General features: G+C 44.1%; 1 pseudogene across 1 annotated transcript in view; it reads right to left on the bottom strand.

The window, feature by feature from the left end:
- Positions 1 to 11,757: 11,757 nt before the first annotated feature.
- LOC147343488 (protein FAM90A5-like) overlaps positions 11,758 to 26,650 on the bottom strand; it is a 48,854-nt pseudogene continuing 33,961 nt past the window's right edge. Inside the window, exons 2-5 of the transcript XR_015156032.1 lie at positions 14,712 to 14,879; positions 14,054 to 14,265; positions 13,571 to 13,676; positions 11,758 to 13,049 (exon numbers count right to left, since the gene is read on the bottom strand). The product of XR_015156032.1 is annotated as a protein FAM90A5-like (transcript). The remainder of the gene's footprint in view (positions 13,050 to 13,570; positions 13,677 to 14,053; positions 14,266 to 14,711; positions 14,880 to 26,650) is intronic.

Raw genomic sequence — 26,650 nt, 5'->3', positions numbered from 1 at the left:
GAGCTCTCCCGATGCCCACTAAGTTATTTGCAGTAGTATGTGTGGGCCAGGAATTGGGCCAGTTTTTCCCAGAAATACAGGAAACATCTGCTCCTGTGTCTAATAGCCCTTCAATAGACTTGCCACTGACAAGAATAGATTTCATAGGACGCTTTTTAGTAATTTCTGTTACCCAAAAAACCATGTCACTAGACCCAAATCCTTTGTCCTGTCTTTCATTTTGGGTGGCTGTTTGCCCAATTGCATTATGATAAGGCAAAAGTAAAAGTTGGGCTATTCTCTGTCCCTGATGTATTTGGAAAGTTTTAGTCGGGGGTGAAATCATTATCTGAATTTCTCCTGTATAATCTGAGTCAATTACTCCAGGAATAATTGTAAGACCTTGTATAGCTAAGGAACTTCTGCCTAGTATAATTCCTACCAGGCCTGTCGGTAATGGACCTTTAACTCCTGTAGGGATTTTTATAGTGGGGCTATCTGGTGTTAATATTGTTGAGGTGGTGGAACTGAGGTCCAGTCCTGCGCTGCCTGGGGTTGCTCTGATGAGCTCTGCGACGGGACGAAGGGAATGAATGGGTTCAGTGAGGCTGCCCCAATCGTTGTCGGGGCCTGGGGCTGGCCCCTCAACCCGTTTCCCGACTGCTGGTCGGGGCCTAAAAAGGCTCCATTTCTATGAAATCTTGACCTACAGTCCCTTGCCCAGTGATATCCTCTCTGGCAGCGAGGGCAAAGAGACCTAGGATTAATAGGCAGTGGGGCAGGGTTTTGCGGAGCAGCCACAGCCGGTTGGGCTGGATTAGGCAGATAAGAACCGGGTGGTCTTTGAGGGCACCCATGAAAAGTGTGTCCCGTCTGGCCACAAGAAAAACAAGTTCTAGGAAATGCATTCCTGCCTTGGTTATTGGGATCACCTTGTGATGGCTTGTTTTTGTTAGTAAAAAAGGATTGGACTGCCTGCATCTTCCAAAGATAAAATTGCATTCCTATAGGGCGGATGTGTAATGGGTTTACAACAAAGAAAGAATTTATTACCTTAAGGGTCTAAAGTTACTAACACCAAGGCCACTACTTATTTTTTCTACATACCCACTATTAATTAATACATATTCAAGGATACAATTCAGGGGATGTGAAAACTTGGCAACAAGCATTGACTCATCAATGAAATCCTTTACTAGTTTATTCTGACAGTTTTTAACTCTCTGAGAGGCTCTAAGGTATTTGAATATCTTAAGCTTCCCGTGCCTCTGGAGGCTAGGAGACTGTAAACAATCGTATGCATAGCTGCAGGAGTCCGGGTAAACTTGTCAGGCGAGTTAGAGAGCCATCTGAGGGGTTTGGATTTAAACACTCCTAATTGCCCAGGAACTTTATTAATTGGAGCTGTAAGTTAACTCTTTGACAGAGAGAGAGAGATGGTGGTAGGGGACAGCCCCCAGTAAAGTCAGAGGTGAGAGCACAAAGCAATAAAGTAGGCAGACTCTGGTTTTTTTGGGGGAAAATGCTCGAGAATATCCGGGGGGACTCCTGAGGCTCGATCCTGCCTTTGCGTGTGCCGAGCCTCCTTCCTCATGACCTTTGTCATGAGTGGAATGCCTCACCGGCTCCCCGCACAGGTCCAGACGTCTTCACAGCTAAATTCTACCAAAAATTTAGAGAAGAGCTAACACCTATCCTACTCAAACTCTTCCAGAAAATTGCAGAGCAAGGTAAACTTCCAAACTCATTCTATGAGGCTACCATCACCCTAATACCAAAACCTCACAAAGATCCCACAAAAAAAGAAAACTACAGGCCAATATCACTGATGAACATAGATGCAAAAATCCTTAACAGAATTTTAGCAATCAGAATCCAACAACACATTAAAAAGATCATACACCATGACCAAGTGGGCTTTATCCCAGGGATGCAAGGATTCTTCAATATCCGCAAATCAATCAATGTAATACACCACATTAACAAATTGAAAAACAAAAACCATATGATTATCTCAATAGATGCAGAGAAAGCCTTTGACAAAATTCAACATCCATTTATAATAAAAACTCTCCAGAAATCAGGAATAGAAGGAACATACCTCAATATAATAAAACAATATATCACAAACACACAGCAAACATTATCCTCAATGGTGAAAAATTGAAAGCATTTCCTCTAAAGTCAGGAACAAGACAAGGGTGCCCACTTTCACCATTACTATTCAACATAGTTTTGGAAGTTTTGGCCACAGCAATCAGAGCAGAAAAAGAAATAAAAGGAATCCAAATTGGAAAAGAAGAAGTAAAACTCTCACTGTTTGCAGATGACATGATCCTCTACATAGAAAACCCTAAAGACTCTACCAGAAAATTACTAGAACTAATCAATGAATATAGTAAAGTTGCAGGATATAAAATCAACACACAGAAATCCCTTGCATTCCTATACACTAATAATGAGAAAACAGAAAGAGAAATTAAGGAAACAATTCCATTCACCATTGCAACAAAAAGAATAAAATACTTAGGAATATATCTACCTAAAGAAACTAAAGACTTATATATAGAAAACTATAAAACACTGGTGAAAGAAATCAAAGAGGACACTAATAGATGGAGAAATATACCATATACATGGATTGGAAGAATGAATATAGTGAAAATGAGTATACTACCCAAAGTAATCTATAGATTCAATGCAATCCCTATCAAGCTACCAATGGTATTCTTCACAGAGCTAGAACAAATAATTTCACAATTTGTATGGAAATACAAAAAACCTCGAATAGCCAAAGCAATCTTGAGAAAGAAGAATGGAACTGGCGGAATCAACCTGCCTGACTTGAGGCTCTACTACAAAGCCAAAGTCATCAAGACAGTATGGTACTGGCACAAACACAGAAATATAGATCAATGGAACAAAATAGAAAGCTCAGAGATAAATCCACACACATATGGACACCTTATCTTTGACGAAGGAGGCAAGAATATACAATGGATTAAAGACAATCTCTTTAACAAGTGGTGCTGGGAAAACTGGTCAACCACTTGTAAAAGAATGAAACTAGAGCAGTTTCTAACACCATACACAAAAATAAACTCAAAATGGATTAAAGATCTAAATGTAAGACCAGAGACTATAAAACTCCTAGAGGAGAACATAGGCAAAACACTCTCCGACATACATCACAGCAGGATACTCTATGATCCACCTCCCAGAATATTGGAAATAAAAACAAAAATAAACAAATGGGACCTAATTAAACTTAAAAGCTTCTGCACAACAAAGGAAACTATAAGCAAGGTGAAAAGACAGCCTTCAGAATGGGAGAAAATAATAGCAAATGGAGCAACTGACAAACAACTAATCTCAAAAATATACAAGCAACTCCTGCAGCTCAACTCCAGAAAAATAAATGACCCAATCAAAAAATAGGCCAAAGAACTAAATAGACATTTCTGCAAAGAAGACATACCGAAGGCTGACAAACACATGAAAACATGCTCAACATCACTCATTATCAGAGAAATGCAAATCAAAACCACTATGAGGTACCATTTCACACCAGTCACAATGGCTGCAATCCAAAAGTCTGCAAGCAATAAATGCTGGAGAGGGTGTGGAGAAAATGGAACCCTCTTACACTGTTGGTGGGAATGCAAACTAGTACAGCCACTATGGAGAACAGTGTGGAGATTCCTTAAAAAACTGGAAATAGAACTGCCTTATGATCCAGCAATTCCACTGCTGGGCATGCACACTGAGGAAACCAGAATTGAAAGAGACACGTGTACCCCAATGTTCATCGCAGCACTGTTTATAATAGCCAGTACACGGAAGCAACCTAGATGTCCATCAGCAGATGAATGGATAAGAAAGCTGTGGTACATATACACAATGGAGTATTACTCAGCCATTAAAAAGAATACATTTGAATCAGTTCTAATGAGGTGGATGAAACTGGAGCCTGTTATACAGAGTGAAGTAAGCCAGAAGGAAAAACATAAATACAGTATACTAACACATATATATGGAATTTAGAAAGATGGTAACAATTACCCTGTGTACATGACAGCAAAAGAGACACCGATGTATAGATCAGTCTTTTGGACTTCGTGGGAGAGGGTGGGATGATTTAGGAGAATGGCATTGAAACATGTATAATATTATATATGAAACGAGTCACCAGTCCAGGTTCGATGCATGAAACTGGATGTTTGGGGCTGGTGCACTGGGACGACCCTGAGGGATGATATGGGGAGGGAAGATGGAGGAGGGTTCAGGATGGTGAACACATATATACCTGTGGCAGATTCATTTTGATATATGGCAAAACCAATACAATATTGTAAAGTTAAAAAATAAAATAAAATTTAAAAAAAGAGGAAAAGACCTTGAGCTTGGACAGATTGGGGGCAGGAGGAGAAGGGGACGAGAGAGGATGAGATGGCTGGATGGCATCACTGACTCGATGGACATGAGTTTGAGTGAACTCTGGGAGTTGGTGATGGACAAGGAGGGCTGGCCTGCTATGATTCATGGGGCCACAAAGAGTCAGACACAATTGAGTGCCTGAACTGAACTGAACTGAACTTCCTCCTTAACTAAAACAATGAAACTTGATGTCTTATCCCAAATATATCCCTCATAGCAATATATAGGGGTAGGCCATTTTACAAGATGGGATTAAGAAATGAAGTAATTTGTTCAAAGGAGTGCAGATTGAATGTAGGGAGCACTTGAACTCAAGCCCAAGTGGGTTTGACTCCAAAGACCTTGATTTATTAAATATTCAAAAATCCCAGAAAACTAATGTGTCTACTGAATTACATAAAATCAACAAATACTTTAGCTCAAGTGTGATCTGTGCATCACTCAGGACATACCTATCCTACAAGGTTATGTGTTGCTAACCTGCAATCCAAGCTAAACTGGGTGTCCTGTATTTTCCCTGCAGCCCTTCTCAGGTGACAGCATGCTCCAGGCTGTGCTGTGGTGACAGTGCCTCCAGATCTTAGCATCTTCAAAGGGTCAAAGTTAATTCTTGCTTAAATGACGCCAACCCGGGAGGAACCGGGTCCTTTGATCAGACCCCCCCACCCCCGAAGAGCAGCCACTACCATGGGTGCTGCTGGTCCTCTGTTGAGCAAAGCACTCTCAGGAATCTCGTGCTGGCAATTAAGGGCCCCAGCCCTGAAGGGAAACGTCAGTTCCCCTCAGAATTCATTAACCAAGCAGGTCCAGTTGTTTAGTAACTCAGTTGTGGCCCACTGTTTGTGACCCCATGGACTGTTGCCCACCAGGCTCCTATGTCCATGGGATTCTCCAGGCAAGCATACCAGAATGGGTTGCCATTCCCTTCTCCAGGGGTTCTTCCCAACCCATGGATCAAAACTGCATCTCCTGCATTGGCAGATGGGCTCTTTGTCACTAGGGTCACCTGCGAAGCCCCTTATCTGGTATCCTTTGGTGCTTTGCACTCAAGAATACATTCATTAATTACCTGTATTAAGAAATACTCTAGCCCATTAAGCCTCACCTGCTTGTGGTCTGTGCAATAGTTTGCTTAGGTTGGATCAATTCTCTCTGTAAATGGTAGCAAAAAAAAAAAAAAAATGTTGAGAGTGAAAAAAGATCATTTTAATTTCCAAAATTCCTTCTCATTTTTCAATTGTAAAAGGTGTATGTGTGTTGGGTTGTTGTTGTTCAGTCAATCAGTTGTGTCCAGCTCTTAGCGACCCATGGATTGAAGGTGTTTATTCTGAAAAGAGAAAGGGACAGATGCAGAGACATGAAATAAAGTTGAAAAAAAGAAATGAATAATTTTATAACAGAATTCAGTGTTTCATGATTTTTCTCCAAAAAATGCACCAAACCTCAGATCCATAAGCAGAAGTGAGAATCAATGTGGTAACCCTGACTTCCTGCAAACCTCTTCCTTTACAACAGGCAAACACTTGGACCATGTGTCCATAGATGAAACATCCTCAAATTAGGCCCAGGCCCAGCTGAACATCTGTGGTAGGAATACAAACACTTTCTTTCCAGCTGAAGTTTTCAAACTCTCTCCCAGATTGCCTGCCCTGATTCAGGTGTGCCACCAGACACAGGTTCTACTTGGAATTCCGAAAACTCCTGTCCCATCATGAAGCTACTGTCCCTTCTCTTCCTCTTACTTGTGTGTCTTATCCAGACAAGATCGGGCAGGTGGCAGATGCAACTGGTCGGTTGATATGGAGGATGACTTTGGAGCCTAGAGTAGGGAAGGTCAAGTTGCTTCATCTGAAGACAGCCTTCAGAATGGAAGAAAATAATAGCAAATGAAGCAATTGACAAACAACTAATACCAAAAATATACAAGCAAATCTGTTGCTCAATTCCAGAAAAATGAATGACCCAATAAAAAAATGGGCCAAAGAACTAAATAGACATTTCTCCAAAGAAGACATACAGATGGCTAACAAACACATGAAAAGATGCTCAACGTCACTCATTATCAGTTCAGTTCAGTTCATTTCAGTCGCTCAATTGTGTCCGACTCTTTGCGGCCCCATAAATCACAGCATGCCAGGCCTCCCTGTCCATCACCAACTCCCGGAGTTAACTCAGACTCACGTCCATTGAGTCAGTGATGCCATCCAGCCATCTCATCCTCTGTCGTCCCTTTCTCCTCCTGACCTCAATGCCTCCCATAATTAGAGTCTTTTCCAAGGAGTAAACTCTTCCCATGAGGTGGCCAAAGTACTGGAGTTTCAACTTTAGCATCATTCTTTCCAAAGAAATCCCAGGGCTGATCTCCTTCAGAATGTACTGGTTGGATCTCCTTGCAGTCCAAGGGACTCTCAAGAGTCTTCAACATCACAGTTCAAAATCATCAATTCTTTGGTGCTCAGCTTTCTTCACAGTCCATACATGACCACTGGAAAAACCATAGCCTTGACTAGACGGACCTTTGTTGGCAAAGTAGTGTCTCTGCTTTTCAATATGCAGTCTAGGTTGGTCATAACTTTTCTTCCAAGGAGTAAGTGTCTTTTAATTTCATGGCTGCAGTCACCATCTACAGTGATTTGGAAGCCCCCCCCCCCAAAAAAAAAAATAAAGGCTGACACTGTTTCCACTATTTCCCCATCTATTTGCCATGAAGTGATGGGACCAGATGCCATGATCTTCATTTTCTGAATGTTGAGGTTTAAGCCAACTTTTTCACTCTCCTCTTTCACTTTCATAAAGAGGGTTTTTAGTTCTTCTTCACTTTCTGCCATAAGGATGGTGTCATCTGCATATCTGAGGTTATTGATATTTCTCATGGCAATCTTGATTCCAGCTTGTGCTTCTTCCAGCCCAGCATTTCTCGTGATGCACTCTGCATATAAGTTAAATAAGCAGGGTGACAATATACAGCCTTGATGTACTGCTTTTCCTATTTGGAAACAGTCTGTTGTTCCGTGTCCAGTTCTAACTTTTGCTTCCTGATCTGCATACAAATTTCTCAGGAGGCAGGTAAGGTGGTCTGGTATTCCCATCTCTTGAAGGATTTTCCACAGTTTATTGTGATCCACACAGTCAAAGGCTTTGGCATAGTCAATAAAGCCAAAATAGATGTTTTTCTGGAACTCTCTTGCTTTTGCTATGATTCAGCAGATGTTGGCAATTTGGTCTCAGGTTCCTCTGCCTTTTCTAAAACCAGCTTGAACAACTGTATTCATGTTGTTCAACTGGTTCATGTATTGCTGAAGCCTAGATTGGAGAATTTTGAGCATTACTTTACTAGCATGTGAGATGAGTGCAATTGTGCATTAGTTTAAGCATTCTTTGGCATTGACTTTCTTTGGGATTGGAATGAAAACTGACCTTTTCCAGTCCTGTGGCCACTGCTGAGTTTTCCAAATGTGCTGGCATATTGAGTGTAGCGCTTTCACAGCATCATCTTTCAGGATTTGAAATAGCTCCACTGGAATTCCATCACCTTCACTACCTTTGTTCGTAGTGATGCTTTCTAAGGTCCACTTGACTTCACATTCCAAGATGTCTGACTCTACATGAGTGATCACACCATCAGTGGCTGAGAGGAGCTTCCCCACATTCAAGGAGTGGCAGATGTGAGGGTGCAGGAGGGCTGAGAGGAGCTACTCCATCTTCAAAGTCAGGAGGGGCAACCATGACGAGATAGCCCTCGTCCAAGGTAAGGAGCAGTGGCTGCACTTTCTGGAGCAGCTGTGAAGACATACCCCACGTCCAAGGTAAGAGAAACCCAAGGAAGACTGTAGGTGTTGCAAAAGGGCATCAGAGGCAGACACATGGAAACCACAATCACAGAAAACTAGCCAATCTGATCACACAGACCACACCTCGTCTAAGTCAAGGAAACTAAGCCATGCCATGTGGGGCTGCATAAGATGTGAGGGTCATGGTGGAGAGGTCTGACAGAATTTGGTCCACTGGAGAAGGGAATGGCAAACCACTTCAGTATTGTTGACTTGAGAACCCCATGAACAGTGTGAAAAGGCAAAATGATAGGATACTGAAAGGGGAACTCCCCAGGCTGGTAGGTGCCCAATATGCTCCTGGAGATCCTTGGAGAAATAACTCCAGAAAGAGGGAAGGGATGGAGCCAAAGCAAAGAATACCCAGTTGTAGATGTTACCAGTGATAGAAGCAAGCTCCGATGCTGTAAAGAGCAATATTGCATAGGAACCTGGAATGTCAGGTCCATGAATCAAGGCAAATAGGAAGTGGTCCAATAGGAGATGGCAAGAGTGAACATTGACATTCTAGGAATCAGCAAACTAAAATGCACTGGAATGGGTGAATTTAAGTCAGATGACCATTATATCTACTACTGTTGGCAGGAATCCCTTAGAAGAAATGGAGTCACCACCATGGTCAACAAAAGAGTCTGAAATGCAGTACTTGGATGCAATATCAAAAACGACAGCATGGTCTCTGTTCAGTTCCAAGGCAAACCATTCAATATCGTGGTAATCCAAGCCTATGCCCCAACCAGTAAGGTTGAGGAAGTTGAAGTTGAATGGTTCTATGAAGACCTACAAGACCTCTTAGAACTAACACCCAAAAAACATGTCCTTTTAATTATAGGGGACTGTAATCCAAAAGTAGGAAGTCAACAAACACCTGAAGTAACAGGCAAATTTGGACTTGGTGTACGGAATGAAGCAGGGCAAAGGCTGATGGAGTTTTGCCAAGAGAACACACTGGTCATAGCAGACACCCTCTTCCAACAACACAAGAGAAGACTCTACACATAGACATCACCAGATGGTCAACACCAAAATAAGACTGATTCTATTCTTTGCAGCCAAAGATGGAGACACTCTTTACAGTCAGCAAAAACAAAAATGGGAGCTGACTGTGGCTCAGATCATGAACTCCTTCTTGCCAAATTCAGACTTAAAGTGAAGAAAGTGGGGAAAACCACTAGACCACTCAGGTATGACCTCAATCAAATTCCTTACAATTATACAGTGGAAGGGAGAAATAGATTTAAGGGACTAGATCTGACAGGCAGAGTGCCTGAGGAACTATGGATGGAGGTTCATGACATTGTACAGGAGACAGGGATCAAGACCATCCCCACGGGAAAGAAATGCAAAAAAATGGCTGTCGGAGGAGGCCTTCCAAATAGCTGTGAAAAGAAGAGAAGCCAAAAGCAAAGGAGAAAAGGAAAGATATAAGCATCTGAATGCAGAGTTCCAGAGAATAGCAAGGAGACATAAGAAAGCCTTCCTCAGCTATCATTGCAAAGAAAGAGAGGAAAACAACAGAATGGGAAAGACTAGACATCTCTTCATGAAAATCACCCTACAAAAATCATGAACTGTAAACATTAAAGTATCCATACCCCATCACCTAGACCACATCGGTACCTCTTTTGTCTACTGTCCCATTGCTCTGATGGCCACACACCACCAAATTTAAATCAGCCTTAATCCCAGCCACATACCTCTTACCTGTCAGTAAAGGCTCAGAATGTCAGTGAAGGACACTCTGTGCACCTTTGAAAGTGGCTAAGGAGGGTCAGAGGAGTCATTTCCCTTTCCTGCTGCCTTTGAGTCTGCTCCCACATCACCTGACCTTGACGAGGTTGTATTAATCCAATCAAGGTTAAGTATCACCTTTGATCTAACAATATCTTGAAGACACTTTCTGAAAAGAGAAATACCTTATAAATTAACTCATATATGGAACACTAAATACAGAGAAAAAGAGGGAATAACTACAAAAGATTAAGAGACAGTAAATGGCACAAGAATAAACACACATTCGAAGAACAGAACAGCAGGTTTCCGAGGGTAGCAGTAAAAGAGGCCCACAGGACAGTAAAAGAAAAACCCAGTTCTTGGTGGTGGTCAGTTTTATGGCATGCCAGAGTTGAAATCTATTTTTATACAAATAAAACATGTACTATTGCAACCCAAAGATACCCAGGAAAAATAAGTACTTAAAAATTATCCATGCCTCAGTGCATCCCTTGTGACTCAGCAGTTAAAGAATCTGTCTGCAATGAGGGAGATCTGGGTTCCATCCCTGGGTTGGGATGATCCCCTGGAGAAGGGAAAGGCCTCCCACTCCAATATTCTGGCCTGGAGAATTCCACGGACTATACAGTCCATGGGGTTGCAAAGAGTTGGACACAACTGAGCAACTTTCACTCACTGCACTGAGACAAGAGGGTGGTGACCCTCAGCCTGAGCAAGGGTAGATAAGTGCCTGGTTGGTCAGGGAGTTGTTGAACCACTTGTGCTGCCCTCTGCTGGCCCTTCTTGGTCCAGGAGCAACAGTCCCTGACACTTGCCTGTAGCCCCCTGCTGAGATACTCAGAAGCCTGCTGTCTGGACTTCCAGGGTTCTGGAGGAAGAGCTGGCACAGGGCACCTTAGGATGAGGGCTGAGCTGATTCTGGGGCTTCCTGTGGCTGTAGGCACTCCACAGGCTGACCACATTCTCCAAACAGGGGACTGACACGGGGGCATTGTTAATGTACATAAGTGGCCCTGGGTATCTGGGAGGCCCTGATTCTGTGTTTTTCATAAAGTCCTCCCAATTTCCTCTTCACCCTCCATTACAAGTTCTATCTTGAGTCAAAATAGTATTAATATGATCGTCAAGGCTTAGAGATAAAAACCACACACAAAATGTTTTCTGTGGTAAAATGTTATTAAAATTCAAACTTTTTCACTGGTAAACTTTATAAAATTTGTGGGAGACACTATATCAATCCTACCAAAAGTATCATTCAAAAGCAAGGCGGCAACTGATTCCAACTAGTTTTTCATACAAGGATGACATAATAGGGCTTCCCTAGTGGCTCAGTCTGTAAAGAATTTGCCTGCAGTGCAGGAGACCTGGGTTCAATCCCTGGGTTGGGAAGATCCCCTGGAAGAGGGTATGACAACCCACTCTAGGATGCTTGCCTGAAGAATCCCCATGTACAGAGGAGCCTGGCAGACTGCAGTCCATGGGGTCCAGAAGAGTTACACATAACTGAGCAATTTAGCTTAGCATTCCAAGATAACAAAATCAAATGATACATAATAACAAAATCAAAAATTTCCTGATGAGCATAAATACGAAAGATCTTAATAAACTATTAGCATATTACATTCAACAGTATGTAATTATATATACATATGAAATGGATCTTGACCTATTGCTGATTTGATTTACGGCAGAAGGAATGCCCTGCAGGGGCTGGGTGCAGGGCCTGCCTGACCAGGATGTTGAATGTGACCAAATGATCTTTATACATCTCTTGAGATGACTGTGTAATTTTTCTTTTTTATTCTGAAAATTCAGAAATAAATTTTCTAAAACAAACCTTTGTAGTAACATTTAATGACATTTGATAAGCACAGCCATGGGAATTTTCCCCACTGTGATTTATAGTGCAAGACTCCACAGAGTCCACCAGACATCTCTCAGGACAGGGCATGGCTGACCTTCTGCAGAGCAGAGTCAGGCACTTTAGGCAGGTTCCAAATGTTCAGATACAGATACTACCATCCAACACAGACACTACCATCATCAACTACAGACACTACCATCACTTCCTATCTACACAATGGTTAAAGTCACTCCTAGAATTTGCCTCAATTACTGATAATAGATTTAGGTTGACAGCTTGACATTCGGATGGATGAGTGCCATGGGACAGACTCGGATTCCATGAGGAGACAGGGCAGTGTGTGCAGCTGTGTGTCCCCAGGGTGGTCCAGTCCCACTGCTGTCTCGCCCAACAGGGTGGGGAGTCCTGCTTCACCGGGAACAGCTGCTCCCTCTAACATCCAGCCCACCCGCCAGAGTCACAGTCACGTCAGGGCACCGGGCCCTGGAGGATGAGTCTCAGTTGCCACTGGTGTCTTCGTCCCAGTCACTCTCTTTGGAGGAAGAAGACATCTGGAGGTCATCGTAGAGGATGCTCCAGGGCCCAGGGACAGCGTGTCCCTCAGGCTCCTGGTCGACAGACGGCCTCTGAACAGGAGGGGCTGGCCGCTCTGCAGGCCGCAGAGGTGGGGGCGCCGTGTACCGGCAGCTCCAGCAGCCTTCGCTGTCTCTCAGGAAGAGCATCCTGAGAGGCTGGGCTGGGACGAGGATGATGGGTGGGGGGTGGGCTGCAGAGACTGCACCCACGCTCCTGGAGGAAGATCTGTCTGCTGGAGGCTGGACGTCAAAGCACTGCCCCTGGACAGGTGTCTCCCTGGATACCCGGGCAGCCACTCTCGATCCACGTCCAGCTGTGCTGGGTGGAGGAGGGAGATTCAGGAAGGCCCCCAGATCTGCTGTCGGAGTGCTCTGCTGGGGGGTCTGGACGGGGCTGAGTTTGGGTTTCTTTGGGGGGTTCACACATGTCAGGCTGGGGGTCTGCGCACATCTCTTGCCTGGAGCCTCGATGCGGCCCTTGGAGGCCGGGGCCAAATTCCTGCCGATGAGAGGCAATGCGGGGAGGCTGGATTTCACATCATCTCTCCTCATGGGTGACCCTCTTGGGTGATCTGGATCCTGGAAGGATTTCCTCTTGGATGTGTGAATAAGCATGGGCATGTTTGGGTGCTGTAAGAGAAGACCATATAGAGAGGCCAGGTATGAGAATCTTCTCTCCATCCAGTAAAACACCTCACAGGCATTAATTTTATATGATAAGATCCTCAACATCAGGGTGCTCATGTGACCTTGATAATGGCAAATGGAAATGTTCTAATAATGTCTCTTGTTAAGTAAGGGGAAGCAAGCTTTTGGTAGACCTTCTTCTCGAGACTGTACACAGATTGGTGATTTGCAGGTGCCTTGATGGTGAAATGAGTTTTCATGTCCAGTTTTGGAGGACGAATCACAATTTACAGATTCCTGGTCTAATTTAAAGGATTCAACTATAGAAGCTGCTGATAAAATCACTCCCATGTCCCTGCCAGCTTCTCGCCAGACATGTGAGTAAGAATGCAAAATCAAAGGCACCGTGAAAAATGGCATCTGAAAAATAAATGATGACTTTGGTCAGGAAAGAACATGACTGTTTCCTCCCACAGACAGGACTGAGACCAGCGGATTAAAGAGTGGGCCCAGCAGAGACTGACCCTCAGGCAGAGGCCGGGCTCTGGCTCCTCATTCCAGCTCTGTGGCTGCCAACTGCAGGGCCTCCTGGGAAATCGCTGCAGGAGCTTCCTCTGCTGCTCCTCTTTCCTGCAATACAAACATGTCAATTGTCAGAAACCCAGTGTCCTTCTCACAGTTGGGACCAACGGTGCTGAGGCCCAGTCCCTTTCCTAGTTTGGGAGTGACACCAGACCTGAACCCCTCTGCCTTTGTGCAGAACCCCCATGTCCTTTCCCGACTCCAGAGACCCCTCAAGGGCTTCAGGGCTGGTTAGCTGCAAAGTTGTGAGTGTTCCCCACTCTCCTTTGTGATTTCAGGGCCTAGTGTGAGCCCCTGAGTGTGGTCCCTGAGCACTGGCTCTTGTCTGTCTTCTTAGTTCCCCTGTCCTTTCTAGAGATGGCTCAGCATGGTGTCGACAAGGAGAGGAAGAGTCTCCAGATTGCAGCCCAGACCTTGGGTCCCACCTCCCCGCCGCTCATCTCTGCCTTTCCTCCTCCTCTCTCTCAGCCGTGTTAGGGGTCCCTGGGGTTGGTGGGTCCTGCAGCTTCCACGCCAGGTTCTCCTTACCGAATCTGGATCCCAAGGGCAGGGGGACCAGCGCCCCTTGCCAGCGCTTCATGGGGCACCTGAGGCTCCTTGCTGTGTGCCCAAAGGCTCCACAGTCCTTACACTTCACCTGTGGGTGGAGGAGAACCAAGTCAGCGAGTCATCAGAAGCCACAGGCACAAGGCCAAAGGGAATGCAAGGACAGATGGAGAGCATTGCATTCTGGTTCTGGAGAAAGGACGCAGTCCCTCAGGTGCCAGGGTAGTTTCAATCTTGTGGTTCCCAAAGCCCTCGTCAGGAGGATCAGAGGAGGAGGGGCTGGCTGTTGGTCTAAGGTGAACTGTAAGAGCCCCATTGAAAGATCTGGATGAAGCCAGGGCAGACATAACCCCAAGGAGCCCCAATGGTCCCTCCCAGGCTCTGAGTGGCCAGATCTGCTGGGGATGGAGGTCAAGGCAGCTATCTTTGGATGCAAATGTGCTAGTGAGTTATGGACCCAGAATATTCCAGGTCTAAACCCTGTCTCTGCAGTCCATGCCACCCACAGATTCCCTGCGGGCCCAAGCCTTCACTCACCATGGAGTCTTTCTCCTGTGGTAGGGGAGCCATCTGTCTCCCAGTCCTGGGCTTTGCTTGCTCACTTTCTGGTCTTGAAAGAGTCGGCAGGCTCTCAGCCATCCGTAATGACCAGCCATCTTCCACACCTACTGGAGATTTTTCTCAACCTTAATTTTTGGATCTCCTCTGTGAAAAGAAAGGAAAAACTGTCATACTGATGCAGAGACACAAAGACATCCCTGCCCTATCGACCTTAAATGGGGATCATGACATCGGGACCAGGTTTCTGACAATTTGACTTCTCCTGACCAGATCTTTCTCTTCACAGAAAGTAAAGAAGAACTAAAGAGCCTCTTGATGAAAGTGGAAGGAGAGAGTGAAAAAGTTGGCTTAAAACTCAACATTCAGAAAACTAAGATCATGGTAAACAGATAGGGAAACAGTGACAGACTTTATTTTTGGGGGCTCCAAAATCACTACAGATGGTGACGGCAGCCATGAAATGAAAAGACACTGGTTCCTTGGAAGAAAAGCTATGACCCATCTAGACAGCATATTAAAAAGCAGAGACATTCCTTTGCTGACAAAGGTCCATCTAGTCAAGGCTATGATTTTTCCAGTAGTCTTGTATGGATGTGAGATTTGGACTGTAAACAAAAGCGAATGCTGAAGGATTGATGCTTTTGAACTGTGATGTTGGAGAAGACTCTAGAGAGTCCCTTGGGCTGCCAGGAGATCCAACCAGTCCATCCTAAAGGAAATCAGTCCTGAATATTCACTGGAAGGACTGATGCTGAAGCTGAAACTCCCGTACTTTGGCTATCTGATGTTAAGAACTGACTCATAGGAAAAGACTTGATGCTGGGAAAGATGGAAGGCAGGAAAAGAAGGGGATGACAGAGGATGAGATGGTTGGATGGCATCACTGACTCGATGGACATGAGTTTGAGTAAGCTCCCAGAGGTGAAGATGGACAGGGAAGCCTGGTGTGCTGCAGTCCATGGGGTCCCAAATACTCAGACATGACTGAGAGACTGAACTGAACTGCCCAGATATTTCTATATTCTCCCCTGATTTCCAAAACACAGATTAGGACCCAGACTAACATGCATTTGGATTTGCATCCTCGGAAGACTAAATTTAGAGACTTGAGTTACATGTATTACAGTCTAGAAGATAAAAGATCTCCCCAAATGTACACAAACATTTGTGCTAGGGGGAAGCTACACTTAATATTGAGGAATAGGCATTTGAAAATCAAAAATAAATGCGATTAATTTTGAAAACTGGAGTCTCTCATTCGACATCAGGGAAGGCAATTTTCAAGTACAAATTCACTTCAAATTATCTTCCTCTCTACTAGCTCAGATGATTCACGGCTGAGGGTCTGTTTTCTGGAACTTCCATCCTCAGCATCTCATTTGTACCTAGCTCATGTGAAATACATGTTTCAACTAAGGATGAACAAATAATGTTTTTGGCTTTCAATAGTATGCACATTCAATGGAAATCGAATCAGCCAGAGAGAAAAAAAAAAAAAAAAAAAAACACACACACACACAGAAAAACAGTTGAGATGTTATTATTCTCCAGAACATGGAGAGACCTTAGTGCTATGATGCTGATGAATTAAGTCAGAGGCTGAAAGCAAAGACAAGAGGGTTTCCCTCCTGGGTAGAAGAGTGAGAGCAAACACAGAAGGAACAAACCAGCACAGCAACAAACACAGCAGAGACAGAGGCGACACACAGATACGAGAACAAGAGCCCACAGTAGGGAGGACACTTCCAGCATCCACTAGATCACCATAAAAGCAAGAGGGTTGCAGAAAAACATCCACTTTTGCTTTATGGACTATGCCAAAGCCTTTGACTGGGTGGATCACAACAAACTCTGGAAAATTCTTAAAGAGATGGGAATACCAGGCCACCTGTCCTGCCTCCTAAGAAATCTATATGCAGATCAGGGAGCAACAGTTAGAACTGGAGATGGAACAACAGACTGGTTTCAAATAGGAAAAGGAGTACCTCAAGGCTGTATATTGTCACTCTGCTTATTTAACTTACATGCAGAGTGCATCATGAGAAACGCTGGGCTGGATAAAGAACAAGCTGGAATCAAGATTGCCAGGAGAAATATTAATAACCCCAGATATGCAGATGCCACAAGCCTCATGGCAGAAAGTGATGAACTAAAGAGCCTTTTAATGAATGTGAAAGAGAAGAATGAAAAAGTTGGCTTAAAACTTTTCAGAAAACGAAGATCATGGCATCTGGTCCTATCACTTCATGGCAAATAGATGGGGAAACAGTAGAAACAGTGTCAGATTTATTTGGGGGGGGGCTCCAAAATCACTGAAGATGGTGGTTGTAGCCATGAAATTAAAAGACGCTTACTCCTTGGAAGGAAAGTTAGGACCAACCTAGATAGCATATTGAAAAGCAGAGATATTATTTTGCCAGCAAAAGTCCGACTAGTCGAGGCTATGGTTTTTCCAGTGGTCAAGTATGGATGTGAGAGTTGGACTGAAGAAAGTTAAGCGCTGAAGAATTGATGCTTTTGAACTGTGGTGTTGGAGAAGACTCTTGAGAGACCCTTGGACTGCAAGGAGATCCAACCAGTCCATCCTAAAGGAGATCAGTCCTGGGTTTTCATTGGAAGGACTGATGCTGAAGCTAAAACTCCAATCCTCTAGCCACCTCATGTGAAGAGTTGACTCATTGGAAAAGACCCCGATGCTGGGCAAGATTGAAGTAGGAGGAGAAGGGGACGACAGAGGATGAAATGGTTGGATGGCATCACCAACTCAATGGGCATGAGTTTGAGGAAACTCTAGGAGTTGGTGATGGACTGGGAAGCCTGCCATGCTGTAGTCCATGGGGTTGCAGAGAGTCAGACATGACTGAGTGACTGAACTGAACTGAGGAAGGAAGCTTCGGGGGAGAAGTCAGGATGGTACTGGTGGCCAAATGTGTAGTGCCAGTGAGAGAGGAAAATCTGGGTGGTGAGCATGAATAAGGTTCAAACAGCTGAAATGTGATAATGTACAAAAGGGCAGAGTCGTTGCAGTCAGCATGACGTGAGGTAGCCAGCAGGAGCTTGCCCGCCAGAAGAACAAGAAAAGGCAGAGCAGCTCGTTTAAGGAAATGCACTGAGCTGCTGTGGCGATTGTCCCCCAAGCAGAGGGACATGCAGATCACGCAGCAGAAGCTGAGAAAGGCAAAAGGGAAGGGGGAAGCCAAGTAGCTTTGAGGATTCGTGTGCAACCCTCTTGCCCTTGGCCTGTGTCCCTGAAGCCAGTGCCCCCACTCTGGGGTTTCCTGCCGCAGGGCTCCCGCGCCTCAGGAGCGATGGTGTTCGCTTTGCCCTGAATCTGCAGCGTGTCCCTTTTGTGCTTCCTTCCCCTCAGGTAGCCTCTCTCCCTTTCGGCCACTCTCAGAGGGTGAGTGGGTTATCCTTTCCCAGTCTTTTATTCCTGTGTCTTTTTTATTCACCCCAAAATTTTAAAATTAGCTTTGTAATTGCAAAAAAAAAAAAAAAGTACAAATGAAAGATCTAATATTAACATCAATGTTTACTCTATTTAAAAAATGAAATTATAAAGTTCAAGACAACTTCTCCTATTGCCAGGCCACACCACTATGTAAGTTTACTATGGACTTTTTTTCAAGCGATATCCTGAACATGAGCTTTAAAAAGCAAACCATCCTAAAATCCAGCTGTGCTCCTCCTCTCTGTAGGAGATGATCAGAGAGGTGGGGGAGGATGCCCTCACTGAGGGAAATGCAGCTTTGATGGTGGCTGAGGACCAGTCAAGAAGGAATGTCCCTTTCCCAGCTGACCTGAGGCTGCTCCAAGGTCGCATGAGCTTGTTGAGAATTTCTGAGCCAAGTGACATCATCTATTCCCTTTGGTCTAACCACATCTGAAGACATGTGAAGAGAAAGAAAATTTTCACAATTTCCCTCATGTGTGGAACACAAAAGACAAACAAAAAGAAAACAAGGAAAAAGAATTTTAAAGCAGACAATGTGGACATAATAGCAAATACAAAGATACACAGACCTGAGTAAAGGAAATCAGAAGAGGAGCCTCAAAGGAAATGAGGCAGCAAATAGTAACAGAGGAAAAATGCAGTTTTTGGTGCTGAGAAGGTGTGTGGTTCACAGAAGCTGAAATGTATGGCAATGCACATAAAACTTCACTAAAATTATATTGTGATAATACCAAAACTTAAAACAATTAAAATAAAATTCTAAAGAAATTCGAGAATCCATCCCCAGCTGCCTAAAGCCACATCACTACATGATTTTACTCTTGTCCCATTTCCCTGAGGGACTAGCCAAACACCAAATTTCAACCACACAACCTGAAATTCAGCTGTGAACCTCTAGTCTGTCAGAAGATGCTCAGAATCATGAGTTCTGGACACTGCAGCTGAGGAGATGCAGCTTCCAGGTTGGCTGTGGAGTGTCAGAGGGGAAATCTCCCTTTTCCTCTGACTTGATGCTCTGCTAAGCTCACATGACCTTGATGAGGTTCTCTTTCCTTTTTTTTTTTTTTTTTTTGATGAGGTTTTCTTAACCAATCAACGTTATGTAGGCTACAGTCCAGGGGGTCACAAGGAGTCAGACACAACTGAGCGACTGAACAGCAAAACTCAACCTGTATCTCTCAGTGTCTTGAAGAGCCATTTAGAAAAGAGAAATATTTTGTGAATTCACTTCGATGTGGAACACTAAACACAAATTTCAAAAGCAAATAAGTCAAAACAAAAAGAAAGGAAAGCAAATGACACAAAAGCAAACATTCTCACAGAACAGAGCAGGGCATGTCAGAGGATAGTGAAGGGGATGGCCGAGGAGTGAAACAGGTCCACAGGATCGTTACAAAAACACCCAAGTTGTTGGTGCTCACCAATTTTATAATCTACTGGAATTGAAATATATTTTTTGTACACATAACGTTTAATCTAACAAATTCACTGAATCAGTTCAGTTCAGTCACACAGTGGTGTCTGACTCTGCAACCCCATGAATCACAGCACCATGCCAGGCCTCCTTGTCCATCACCAACTCTTGGAGTTCACTGAAGCTCATGTCCATCGAGTTGGGATAGCCATCCAGACATCTCATCCTCTGTCGTACCCTACTCCTCCTACCCCCAATCCCTCCCAGCATCAGGGTCTTTTCCAATGAGTCAACTCTTCGCATGACGTGGCTAAATGATTGGAGTTTCAGCCTCAGCATCAGTCCTTTCAATGAACACCCAGGACTGATCTCCTTTAGGATAGACTGGTTGGATCGCCTTGCAGTCCAAGGGACTCTCAAGAATCTTCTCCAACACCACAGTTCAAAAGCATCAATTCTTCAGCACTCAGCTTTCTTCACAGTCCAACTCTCACATCCAGACATGACCACTGGAAAAAATCTAGCCTTGACTAGATGGACATTGTTTGGCAAAGTAATATCTCTGCTTTTCAATACGCTATCTAGGTGGGTCCTAACTTTCCTTCCAAGGAGTAAGGATCTTTTAATTTCATGTCTGCAGTCACCATCTGCAGTGATTTTGGAGCCCTCAAAATTAAAGTCTGCCATTGTTTCCCCACCTATTTGCCATGAAGTGATGGGACCAGATGCCATGATCCTCGTTTTCTGAATGTAGAGGTTTAAGCCAACTTTTTCACTCTCCTCTTTCACTTTCACCAAGAGGCTTTTTAGTTCCTCTTCACTTTCTGCCATAAGGCTGGTATCATCTGCATATCTGAGGTTATTGATATTTCTCCCAGCAATCTTGACTCCAGCCTGTACTTCTTCCAGCCCAGCATTTCTCTCATGATGTATTCTGCATATAAGTTAAATAAGCAGGGTGAAAACAGCCAGCCTTGACATACTCCTTTTCCTATTTGGAACCAGTCTGTTGTTCCATGTCCAGTTCTAACTGTTGCTCCTTGACCTTCATATAGGTTTCTCAAGAGGCAGGTCAAGTGGTCAGGTATTCCCATCTCTTTCAGAATTTTCCACAGTTTATTGTGACCCACACAGTCAAAGGCTTTGGCATAGTCAATAAAGCCAAGATAGATGTTTTTCTGGAACTCTCTTGCTTTTGCTATGATCCAGCAGATGTTGGCAATTTGATCTCTGGTTCCTCTGCCTTTTCTAAAACCAGCTTGAACATCTGGAAGTTGACGGTTCATGTACTGCTGAAGCCTGGCTTGGAGAATTTTGAGCATTACTTTACTGGTGTGTGAGATGAGTGCAATTGTGTTTGAGCATTCTTTGGCATTGCCTTTCTTTGGGATTGGAATGAAAACTGACCTTTTCCAGTCCTGTGGCCACTGCTGAGTTTTCCACATGTGCTGGCATGTTGAGTGCAGCACTTTCACAGCATCATCTTTCAGGATTTGAAACAGCTCAACTGGAAATCCATTACTTCCACTAGCTTTGTTTGTAGTGATGCTTTCTAAGGTCCACTTGACTTCACATTCCAGGATGTCTGGCTCTAGGTGAGTGTTCACACCATCAGTGGCCCAGAGGAGCAGCCAAAATTGAAGGAGTGGCAGCTGCTTGGGCGCAGGAGGGCCGAGATGAGCTACTCCACCTTCAAGGTCAGGAGGGGCGACTGTGAGGAGATAGCCCTCATCCAAGGTAAGGAGCAGCAGCTGCACTTTCTGGAGCAGCCATGGAGACATACCCCTCGTCCAAGGTAAGAGAAACCCAAGCAAGATGGTAGGTGTTGCGAGAGGATATCAGAGGGCAGACACATGGAAACCACAATCACAGAAAACTAGCCAATCTGATCACATGGACCACAGACTTGTCTAACTCAATGAAACTAATCCATGCCGTGTGGGGCCGCTCAAGACTGGAGGGTCATGGTGGAGAGGTCTGACAGAATTTGGTCCACTGTAGAAGGGAATGGCAAACTACTTCAGTATTCTTGCCTTGAGAACCTGTGAACAGTATGAAAAGGCAAAATGATAGGATACTGAAAGGGGAACTCCCCAGGCTGGTACATGCCCAATATGCTACTGGAGATCCGTGGAGAAATAACTCCAGAAAGAGGGAAGCGATGGAGCCAAAGCAAAAAATAATACCCTGTTGTGGATGTGACTGGTGATAGAAGTAAGGTCCAATGCTGTAAAGAGCAATATTGCATAGGAACCTGGAATGTCAGGTCCATGAATCAAGGCAAATAGGAAGTGGTCCAACAGAAGATGGCAAGAGTGAACGTCGACATTCCAGGAATCAGCAAACTAAAATGCACTGGAATGAGTGAATTTAACTCAGATGACCATTGTATCTACTCCTGTGGGCAGGAATCCCTTAGAAGAAATGGAGTAGCCATCATGGTCAACAAAAGTGTCTGAAATGCAGTACTTGGATGCGATCTCAAAAACCATAGAATGATCTCTGCTCATTTCCAAGGCAAACCATTCAATATCACGGTATTCCAAGACTATGCCCCAACCAGTAATGCTGAGGAAGCTGAAGTTGAACGGTTCTATGAAGACCTACAAGATCTTTTAGAACTAACACCCAGAAAACATGTCCTTTTCTTTATAGGGGAATGTAAAGGAAAAGTAGGAAGTCAACAAACACGTGGAGTAACAGGCAAATTTGACCTTGGAATAAAGCAGGGCAAAGGCTGATAGAGTTTTGCAAAGAGAACACACTGGTCATAGCAAACACTCTCTTCCAACAGCACAAGAGAAGACTCTACACGTGGACATCACCAGTTGGTCAACACCAAAATCAGATTGGTATTCTTTGCAGCCAAAGATGGAGACGCTCTTTATAGTCAGTCAAAAGAATACCAGGAGCAGACTGTGGCTCAGATCATTAACTTCTTATTGCCAAATTCAGACTTAAGGTGAAGAAAGAGGGCAAAACCACTAGACCATTCAGGTATGACCTCAATAAAATCCCTTATGATTATACAGTGGAAGGGAGAAATAGACTTCAGGGACTAGATCTGATAGGCAGAGTGCCTGAGGAACTATGCACAGAGGTTTGTGACACTGTACAGGAGACAGGGATCAAGACCATCCCCATGGAAAAGAAATGCAGAAAAGCAAAATGGCTGTCGAAGGAGGCCTTCCAAATAGCTGTGAAAAGAAGAGAAGCCAAAAGCAAAGGAGAAAAGGAAAGATATAAGCATCTGAATGCAGAGTTCCAGAGAATAGCAAGGAGAGATAAGAAAGCCTTCCTCAGCGATCAATGCAAAGAAAGAGAGGAAAACAAGAGAATGGGAAAGACTAGAGATCTCTTCAAGAAAATCACCCTACAAAAATCATGAAATGTAAACATTAAAGTATGCATACCCCATCGCCTAGACCACATGGGTACCTCTTTTGTCTACTGTCCCATTTCTCCTATGTACACACACCACCGAATTTAAATCAGCCTTAATCCCAGCCGCATACCTCTTACCTGTCAGTAAATGCTCAGAATGTTGGTGATGGACACTCTGTGCACCTTTGAAGGTGGCTAAGGATGGGCAGAGGGGTCATTTCTCTTTCCTGCTGCCCCTTGAGTCTGCTCACACTTCTTCTGACTTTGACAAGGTTGTATTAATCCAATCAAGGTTAAGTATCACCTTTGATCTAACAACATATTGCAGACACTTTCCCAAAAGAGAAATACCTTATAAATTCACTCATATATGGAACACTAAATAAAAAGAAAAAGAGGGAATAACTACAAAACATTATTAAGAGACAGCAAATGACACAAGAATAAACACACATTCACAGAACAGAGCAGTGGGTGTCAGGGGCTGGCAGTAAAAGAGGCCCACAGGATGGTAAAAGAGAAACCTAGTTTTTGGTGCTGGTCAGTTTTATGGCATGCCAGAATTGAAATCTATTTTTATGCAAATAAAACAGGTACTATTGTAACCCAAAGGTACCCTAGAAAAAGAAGTACCTAAAAATTACATTATCCATGCCTCAGTGCATCCCTTGTGACTCAGCAGGTAAAGAATCTGCCTGCAATGCCAGAGACCTGGGTTCCATCCCTGGGTTGGGAAGATTACCTGGAGAAGAGAAAGGCTACCCACTCCAATATTCTGGCCTGGAGAATTCCATGGACTATACAGTCCATGTGATAGCAGAGTCTGGAAAGACTGAACAACTTTCACAGTGGATAAAGCCACCTGTGTGTATATTTTATCTATGTCTTGTTTCTCTGGGGGATACACTGAACGCCAAATAAAAACAAACATCCTGAAATCCAACTGGGTACCTCCCGTCTGTCAGTAGATGCTCATAATGGTGGGAGTTGGACTCTGTCCACTGGAGGAGATGCAGCCTCGGAGGTGGCTGAGGGTCCGTGGTGGAATTTCCCTTTCATAGCTGACTTGTTACTGCTCCAAGGTCATGTGACCTTGTTAAGACTTTCCTGACCAATCCAAGTCATATATCAGCTTTGTTCTTTACATGTCTGAAGACAGATTAAGAGAAGAGAAACACCTATTGACTCTACTCATGTGTGAAGCAGGAAGAAACCAAGAAACAAAAAGAAATCAAGTGAAAAAAAAAAATCAAGGAACAAAACAAATGACACAAGAACACATACACAGATACTCAGAACTGAGTAGTGGATGCAGCGGGGAATTGGCAGGTGGGAGTGCCCAAGGGTAACACAGTCACGGAGAGTAAAGGAGGAAAGATAACGTGTTGGTGCTGAGCAGGTGCACGGTATGCAGGAGCTGAAATATATTGTTGTAAACCTAAAACTCATCTAATATTATAACAGAATACCTCAGAAAAATAAAAATTTAAATTTAAAAAAATTAAAGAATCTTCACCCCATTGTCTAAAGCCACATCACTATATATTTTGCTTGCTGTTCCATTTCTCTGGGCGTGTAGCCAAACACCACATATATTTCAAGCCAACCTGAAATCCAGCTGCTCTCCTCCTATCTGTCAGTAGAATCTCAGAAAAATGGGTGCTGGACAAACTTCACTGGATGACATGAAGCTACTCAGGAGGCTGAGGATGTGTCCATGGGGAAAGTTGTCTTTGCAAACTGACCTTCATGCTACTCCAAGGTCACATGACCTTGTTGAGCCATTTGTACCAAAGGAATGAAATGCATGACAATAGACAGACAAGACAATTGGTTGCCCCTTACCCTTGCTCAGTTTTACCACCTGACTGTCCCCAGAATTCCTCGTGGAGATTTTGAAAGCTAATGATGGTGTTTCCCTGGTAGTTTAGTGGATAAGACTCCACCTGCAAGTGCAGGAGACATGGGTTCGATCCCTGGTGTGGGGAGATCACACATGCTACGGAGCAACTAAGCCCATGTGCCACTATTGAGCCTGCATTCTAGCGCCGGGAGACACAACTACTGAGTCCATGCACCACAGAGCCTGTGCTCTGCAGTAAGAGAAGCGATTGCAAGCAGAAGCCTGAATAGTGCAACCAGAGAGTAGCCTTGGCTCACTGCAACTAGAGAAAAAGCCCTCATAGCAAAAAAGAACCCACATAGCTAAAATTAAATAAATAAGTAAGAAAAAAAAAAAAAAGAAAAGTAGTAAGTACCACCCTTTTGTGTGTTTCTGTGAGTGGACTCGGGCCTTCTTGGGGAATTGTGCTGCTTTGGCAGGAACACACCTCATCCGAGTGGATATCCAGGAAGACTGTCCCTGGAGATATGGGTTCAGTATGGATGTGTGTCAAAGGATAACTTTCCAAGTCCTACAGACAAGAGGGGCGATTTGCTTTGTGATGACATTCATTTCTTTCTTTGGAAAAGGATATTGCACTAATTCTTTTAAAACCTTGCTTCTGTGATGGCTGATAGTTTTAGGTATTTTATATTCTTGCAGATTTACCCCATGAGCTTATATGAGGATAACAAGACTGGGTTTCTGTTGAGACTGCTGTGTGCATAATTCAGGAATCAGCTGAGTAAGATAAAGGGTACAATCATGGAAGGAACTCTTCATCCACTTGGCTCAGTTCAGAGATTTGGGACAAAATAACAAAGATTTCTGAGGTCTTGGAGGGCAGAGATCAGATGTCTGTCTCTTGAGCCCCAGGTGGTTTCCTTCTGCAGACATAGGTTGAAGGGCCTCAAATAATGTAAGACCAGATGTCTCTGAGACTCCCCCCAGGTCCTTGCTTGAGCAGGTCGTGACATTCTGGGAAACCTGGCCAGTGGAGCTGAAGATCAGAGCTGTGTCAGCCCCAGGGCCTGAAGGGGTAGATAGGGTGGGGAGATGTTGAAATGAGTGGAGCTGAGTTGTGTGGAAAGAGCAGTGGAGATAGGGGGACTCAGAGAGTGGGGCTGAGTCTCTGTCCACTTTCCCAGAGTGCAGACCTGCATCCCTGTGTTTACAGGGGCCCAAAGAAACCAGACTTCCCAGGTGGCACAACTGATAAAGAACCCACCTGCCAATGCAGGAGACATAAACAGACATGAATTTGATCCCTGAGTTGGGAAGATCCCCTGACGGAAGGCATGGGAACCCATCCAGTATTCTTGCCTAGAGAATCCTATGGACAGAAGAGCCTGGCAGGCTCTGGTCCATGGGATCAAAAAGAGCTGGACACGACTGAAGCAACTAGCATGAACACAGGCAAAGCAACCAGACAGCAATATTAAGCTCCTTTAGCCACAAACGATTGTTTGAATGTTTACATTATTTATTGTACACACAAATTTTAACTTCTTACAAAACTTTACATCCACGTTGCCAGGTCTCTTCATTCTCCATTTCATGCCACGTTTTCATGAATAGATCTCTCCCCAAATCACAGTCTACTGTTTGCTGTTGTTGTTGTTCAACTGCTAGGTTGTGACTAACTCTGCAACCCCATGGACTGTACCCCCAGGCTCTTTTTTCCATGGGGTTCTCTAGGCAAGAATGCTGGAGTGGGTTGCCATTTCCTTCTCCAAGGGATCTGGACCCAGGGATAAAACCCATGTCTCCTGCATTGCAGG

Source organism: Bos grunniens, chromosome 27, assembly GCF_055505025.1.
Source record: "Bos grunniens cultivar Pamir isolate PY7600 chromosome 27, Bosgru_T2T1.0, whole genome shotgun sequence".
NCBI lineage: Eukaryota > Metazoa > Chordata > Mammalia > Artiodactyla > Bovidae > Bos > Bos grunniens.
Note: the sequence above shows the minus strand (reverse complement) of the source record. Positions and strands in the feature narration are given on the sequence as shown.